Genomic DNA, 7,574 nt, shown 5'->3' with positions numbered 1-7,574 from the left:
GTAGTAGAGTGTTACTTTATGAATACACAAAGTACCCAGCCAGGTAGTAGAGTGTTACTTTATGAATACACAAAGCACCCAGCCAGGTAGTAGAGTGTTACTTTATGAATACACAAAGCACCCAGCCAGGTAGTAGAGTGTTACTTTATGAATACACAAAGCACCCAGCCAGGTAGTAGAGTGTGTTACTTTATGAATACACAAAGCGCCCAGCCAGGTAGTAGAGTGTGTTACTTTTTACGTTGACTCGAGTGACGATTAAAATATGTTTTTAAAAGAGCATCTAAATGAATTTCTAAAAAAAGTATTGTCAAAAGAAAGCGAATTTCAGTGTGTCTTACTCTCGCTGTGGCCCAGCGGTATGTCTGTGGACTTTCAACGCTAGAATCCGGGTTTCGATACCCGTGGTGGGCAGAGTACAGATAGCCCTTTGTGTAGCTTTGTGCTTAACTGCAAACAAACAATACTCTCGCTGTGTAAAAACTCCTACGTAAATATCCTGTCTTAATACTGTTTTAGGACTTGCACTTACGTGAAATTCGAAACGTACAGTAGTAAAGGTCTCGTAAAATTGGTCTCCTCTCCTTGTGTGGCCAACCTTTTAGTGGTGTCCAGAAATACTCGGCCTTGAACAAAAGTGATTAAAAAAATCCTCCCCACCAGCCAATCCTCCCCCTCTTGCGTAAATGTGATCCCGAGGTTCAGTACTCACCTAGTCTGACCTCAACCCGCGGCCAACTCCAAGGACATCGAGAAACGCGTATCCAGATGGGGGAGGAGGACACGTTTGGTATTCGGGGTCGGAGGAAGCCAGTCAACAAGCCCCAGGACACCGCCCAATTAAGGTGATCGCAGGTTGTTGTTGTTCTTTCAGCTACAAAGGAGTTTAGGTTGAAAAAAATCCGAAAATACAGGCAATTAGTAAAAAGTAATCACATACATTGAACCAAGAACACATGAATGAATTTTGCTCTTGATATCATGTATCAAATAAATAAATAAATTATATTAATATAAAGTTGCTATCAGACCAGGTTACCTATTTGTAGCGAAACTAAAAATCAATCTGGCCACCAGTATAACTAATTAAATATACTTTTCTTACGTTTCTATTTATAAAGTTTAAAATAAACTATTTCATCTGTATGATAGATAACAGTTGCCAAAAGCATTAATTAAAAGATTTTAACAACGTATTTAATATTACTAACTTTGATTTCTTCCACAAGATGGAGTCACGTTCCTATTATATTGTAATCACACGAATCTGATTCGACTCGAAATATTACAATTTTATCTTTGCAATTTTAAATAGTTATGCACTTATTTTGGTGAACACGGTGTTCATTTGAATTTGTTGCGAGTGTAAAAGAGTGTTTGATAACGTTCAGCTTTCCAGTTTCATTTGGACAGAAACAAAAACTAGATTTTACATTGCTTAACAAGTTCATACTATGACCAGTTGGAAAGTGCAGTATCATCTCGCACGTGGTCATATAATCACGAGACAGAAGGCGTTGCCAACTTGATTATCTTCGTCATTGTGTAGGGTTTAGTTCTATATCATATCCGATTTGTAATTATTCTAAAGTTAAAGAATTCCATTCAACCAACCTATTGGTATAAATGACTAACTGAAGAACACCGAATAACAAAACTGATACAATATGTTCGTTACACGGGTGCAAGTTTACGCTTTAAATATATCATTGGATTTATGTTTATCCTTAAACTAACAATAGTCTTTGGAACAAAGTAAGCTTAGGTCTAGCCCTAGCGTCAGTAACAGACAATAAGACTTCGCATTTTAGTTTTAAATTATTTCATTACTCAGAATCCCTTACGGGTAAAACATTGTGATAGGTTTGGCATTAATCTCAGTATCTCTTTCACAATGTTGTAGGTGCCGACAAATCGTATCCCTTGTCCAAGTTATTCCCTGTTTTTTTTTCGTTAGTTTATAACAACATGAGAAAAACGGTCTAAATCGATTTACGAGAAGCAAGATGGTCAATCTGTGAGTATTTATAAATCGTCTGTTTGGCTAAAAAATATAAAAAAAATATAGTTAGTTTATAACAACAGGAGAATAATAAAACTAAAGCGATTTACGAGAATATTTACAAGTTGTCTGTTTGCCTAAAAAATATAAACATTTTATAGTTTGTTTATAACAACAGGAGAATATTAAAACTAAAGCGATTTACGAGAATATTTACAAGTTGTCTGTTTGCCTAAAAGATTTTATAGCTAAACCATTTAATGAAAATACCGAAGTTTTGTTTGAAGTTAAGCACAAAGCTATACAATGGGCTATCTATGCTCTGCCCACCAATGGTTATCGAAACCCGGTTTCTAGCGTTGTAATTCCGCAGACATACATAATCATTTTAGACGTAAATGGCTAAACTGGACAGCGTTATGTGTCTTATCTGTTTTACACATTTTAAAGAAAGTTTTCTTTGTGTTTGACTAAATCATTACAATACACTGTATTGAAAATAGTATTCTCTGTTTTCTTTACTTTATATTTTTATCTTTCTGAAAGTAATTATTTGAATAATTCTGAACTTTTATCCAGTGTGTTCGTGCCCAAAGAGAAGTTCAATACAGGATTGTAAATTATTGTTATTGTCCAAAGTTTATTGTGTTATATAAACAATGAGATTTATCACATAAATGAAAATTTCGGGCTAAGCCAAGTAACAAGCAATAGAGTCATCCAGCGGAAAGCTGAGTCGAACTAAGAAGAGGAACACAACGACACTACATAAACATTTGGCTTTTGGACAATTCGGAATTGCACATTCCAGCAGCATTGTTAATCCTCTAATCTTTTAATTTGAAATGTATATCGTAGTATGTGTTCGTGATGAGTATTATTGCATATCGCTGATGATGAAATTTGTGTATTCTGATGATGAAATTCGTTTTGGCGTAATGTTCCTTTTCTGAGTTAAACCTAAACAAACTCAAAGCGACAGTCAGAAATGTTTACTCAGACTACGTTATAATTTATTTTTTACGGTCAGGACTCTGTATCGTGCGCGCGTATTGTTACTGTTTTATAGTTGCTACAGAGACTCCTTTGAAATTCTGAGTATGGTGGTTTTTGGCGCTCGACTCACAATCTACAGGTCGTGAAATCGAAACCCGTGACCGAACATGCTTGCTCTTTCAACCGTGTGGACTTTATAGTGTGACGGTCAATCCTACTATTCGTTGGTAAATAATTTGTGAAGAGTGGTGTTAACTAGCTGTCTTCTCTTTAGTCTATCACTTCAACATTTAGGGAAGTAAAGAGTTTGTGAAGAGTGGTGTTAACTAGCTGTCTTCTCTCTAGTCTATCACTTCAACATTTAGGGACGATTAGATAGCTCTTAAGTAGTTTTGCGTGAAATTCAACAAACATTGTTTTCTTTTAATAATTATGGTAACCATAGTAAATTTATGTTCGTCTTTAGCTATGGAAATTGGAAGAAATTTGCTATAATAGATAGATCTACTAGAGATGTGAACAAAGGTCACTCTACAATTATTTCCTTTGGTGGACAGAGCGCAGATATTCTGTTGTGTAGCTTTGTTCTAACAGAAACAAACTATAAAATTGCTCACTTTATCAAAAGGGTGAAGTAATATCATATCCCGCCCCTTAAAAATTGATCAGTTGGTGAAAAAGGAAATAATTTCAAGTTGCAGGGAAGGAAACTGTCCAAACTCGAAAACTGCGACAAGTATATCATTAGCTATGATATTCCGGGGCTGGGAAATTAGGACACGAATATTTTGGTGATTACATTAACAAAGGTTTCGAGGATTTGATTGGTGAGACAATTTGTTTGTTTGTTTTGAGTTTCGCGCAAAGCTACACTAGGGCTATCTGCACTAGCAGTCCCTAATTTAGCAGTGTAAGACTAGAGGGAAGGCAGCTAGTCATCACCACTCACCGTCAAATCTTGGTTTACTCTTTGAACAACGAATAGTGGGATTGACCGTCACATTAAAACGCCCCCATGGTTGAAATGGGGGGGGATGTTTGGTGTGACGGGGATTCGAACCCACGACCATCAGATTGCGAGTCGAGCGCCCTAACCACCTGGCCATGCCGGCCCTGGTGAGAGGAAACGTGACTGGAGTATAGCAAAAGTGAGAGAAACCAGCTTGTCCCGCACATAAATAAGCACTGTCCTTTAGAGAGTGGAAAATGTATGAAAATTAAAAATAGGCAAGTCTACAAATGAGAAGCAATGGACGTAAATGTAACACAGGTCTCTCTCTCTGAAAGAAACTAAAACCGCTTTCCTTGCCAAAATTGTATATCTGACCAATTGCAAAAACTCTGAAGGAACTCTCTTCCTTATGACAGCTGTAAAATAACCCCACACCCAGGGTGATTAGTGTTGTGTACAATACAACTAACTGTCCAATGTAACAATAGATCTTCTTCACTGACTCGTGTTATACGGGGTAACTAACATCTAAGGCTAATTTCAAACTTTTTTTTATTCCTGTGTTAAAGATATATACAGTTTGTATTTAAGAACTTTGTACCTACCGAAAGGCTCGAACCCTAATTTTTCATGTTATAAGACTACAACATTGCTTCTGAGTCAATAAAGATATATATATATACTATAAAAGTTAGGTAACTTATACATAACTATGTACCATAATTATTTTTGTTCCCGTAGCCTTGTTCTCAAGGCGACTTTATTTCATATTTAAAACTTTAAACTCAAGTTAAACGTGATACGCATAACTTAGTGACAAATTACTTCTTCGGTCTGACTGGAAGCTGACGTAATGAAGCAGCTCGAAACGCGAAACATGAGGATAAAATGTGAGGATTTTTGGCTCCCAGTGGCTCAGTGGTAAAAGTTTCGGTTGCATGTCCACGGTGGGTACAGCGCAGATAGCCTATTGTGTAGCTTTGTGCTTAAAACCAAACTGTCATTGTTGTTTTTTATTACATCTAGTTTACATTTATTATAATCGATTATAATAAGTCTTTCATTATGATAATTAACGTTGACGTTTAATTTATGGCTACTTCCAAAACGTTCATAAAATCAGTGGATTTTAAAACTTGCAAACTTTTGCATTGTGTCCATAGAGTAATTATGTGATTCCCAAATCCACTGTTGATCATGATGACTTTTTATGTAGATGATGACTCCAGTAGTTAGGGAGGCACTTTGGATGCAGGCGCTGATTGGCTGCCTCAAGGACGATGGGGGGTGGGGTGTAATAAAAATGATGACGTCATAGTTCCACAAATTGCTTCCAGAGGGCGCGTTGCTAGGCCGCCATGACATCATTGTTTCACATGACTATATTTAATACAATTGGTTTAAATATCTAATTTATTAGTTTATTAAATTTTCTGAACATTTAAATTGTACTATTTATTTGTTCGTAAATAAGCACAAAGGAAAATAATAGACTATCTGTACTCTGTCCAGCCCGGTTTCTAGTGATGTAAGTCTGCAAACATTCTATTGTGCCAATGGGGGGCTAAATCGTCCTAAAAAGAACGTTTATCGCTAATTTATTGGTTTTATACATTTCCTGACCATTTATATTTAAATCGCCCTAAAAATACAGTATCATGAAATAATTAAAACTTACTATTTGAATCTTTCAATTATAAATCAAGCCCTAAAAAACGACACTTACTAATAATTTATTAGTTCCATACATTTCCTGCCCATTTATATTTAATTTGTTCTAAAAGTACGATATCATGAAATAATTAAAACTTACCGTTGAACTCTTTAATTATAAATCAAGTGATTATATCAAAGATTTGCGGCACTTATTTAATATGCAAGACAAAATATTTCACTTTACGCATGATACTTTATAGTTTTATCTTATGTTTTACAAGGGTGAACACTACACTTCCACATATAAACAATGTCTATATTTAATTATGTTAAAACCATTATTTTAATGAATGTCTATAAGATTTAAACAAATATGCTGTGACAGTGTTACTAAACTTCCACATATGATAAGTCATCGAAGTCTAGATTTAATTATGTTAAAATCATTATTTTGCATATTTTAACATTGGTACTAATACATTTGGCTACAACTAAAAATAATAGATGAATGACTTACTGTTTATCCATTTTCTATATAGCCATAGATCACTGGCAAAACACACCTCCAAACGTCTTTGTGTACACAAATCTTGTGAAAGTATGGAATACATTTCTAAACTGTTCATAGCTTCTTTCATAGAATCGTACATGTTATTTGAATGAAGCAGTTATTAAAACCAATAATTTACTTTTATTATCCTACAACTAAATATGATGAATGACTTACTGTTTAACTTTACTATTATTTAAAATACCAAATTACATATAACTTTGATACTTTTTTATTAGTAAATATCACACATACAAACAGTGTGGGTACTGATGTCAAAACAAGTGTTTGTTAGGAGGCTGTCACCTGGTCACAAATACAGTGTGGGGCTGAGATATTTGAACTTACCAGTTGATGATATGTTTTGACCTTTGTTCATTAGTCACATTGAACAAAAAAATATTACATGTTCCTTTCTACATCTTTCAAAACTTTATGTACATTTAAACATAGTTGTTTTCCAAATACACAAATGAATATCACCACCATGTAACTTTAATTCTTTGATTATTTCACTTTATGGAAAGATCATAAGTTACAAAACAGTATTCTGTGATTATCTTATATAAAACTCACATTTCATCATAGTCCAATATGCTATCATGTAAGTGAAATTAACTAGTATAATACATAATTAACAAAAACTTCATGCACTATAAGCATCATAGTTTATAATTTATTGGGTTAGTTTTCATACAAATTATGTCCATTCCAACTCAGTATGTGACATTTCATATGGTTTATAAACAATAATGTACAATTATTGTACTTTACAACATTTGGTCAAAAGTTCTGTTATAATTTCCATAGAGTCAAAAAATATGATTAATGGATATGAAACAATGTTGCAGTAAGTGTTACAATGAAAGAATATACACTGAGTGGTCACAAGTAAATAGACACCTAATTTTTCGTCATTTAACTGATTTATGCTAACTAATTTGTGTTCACAGAGCACTATATAAATTAAAATGGTCTGCACACTAATTATCTTGTGCTACAACATGCCTAGAACTCAAGGTTCTCTCGTATTGTCAGATTTTGTTAGAGGAAGGATAGTTTGTCAAGCAGATGGTGGAATAAGTCAGCGGCAAACTTTGCAGAATTTGGGAATCCCGCTCTCGACAGTCAACAGAATCATTGTGCAGTTCAGGAAACACGCAAGAAAACAACTGAGCAGCGTCTGGGTGGTCCTGGTTCATCAGAGAGGACAAAAAGGGTTGTCAAGAGGAGCATCGAGCAGATTAACAACTGCAGAAGTGGCCAAAGTTGGTGGGATGAGCCCGAAATCTGTTCAGTGGATTCTCCATAGATTGGGTTATCGCTGCAGAGCAGCTAGATGGAAGCCCTTATTAAGACTTGCCAACATAGTTAGACGAAAGAAGTGGGCAAGTGATATGATGATCAAGCCTATGGAC

General features: G+C 34.9%; 1 long non-coding RNA gene across 1 annotated transcript in view; it reads right to left on the bottom strand.

Moving 5' to 3' along the window:
• LOC111089413 overlaps positions 1-7,574 on the bottom strand; it is a 31,093-nt gene that overhangs the window by 12,084 nt on the left and 11,435 nt on the right. Inside the window, exon 2 of the long non-coding RNA XR_002613709.1 lies at positions 713-874. This is a non-coding gene — a long non-coding RNA (uncharacterized LOC111089413). The remainder of the gene's footprint in view (positions 1-712; positions 875-7,574) is intronic.

This window comes from Limulus polyphemus, unplaced genomic scaffold (assembly GCF_000517525.1).
Source record: "Limulus polyphemus unplaced genomic scaffold, Limulus_polyphemus-2.1.2 Scaffold6152, whole genome shotgun sequence".
NCBI lineage: Eukaryota > Metazoa > Arthropoda > Merostomata > Xiphosura > Limulidae > Limulus > Limulus polyphemus.
This window is presented reverse-complemented; position numbering and strand designations above follow the sequence as displayed.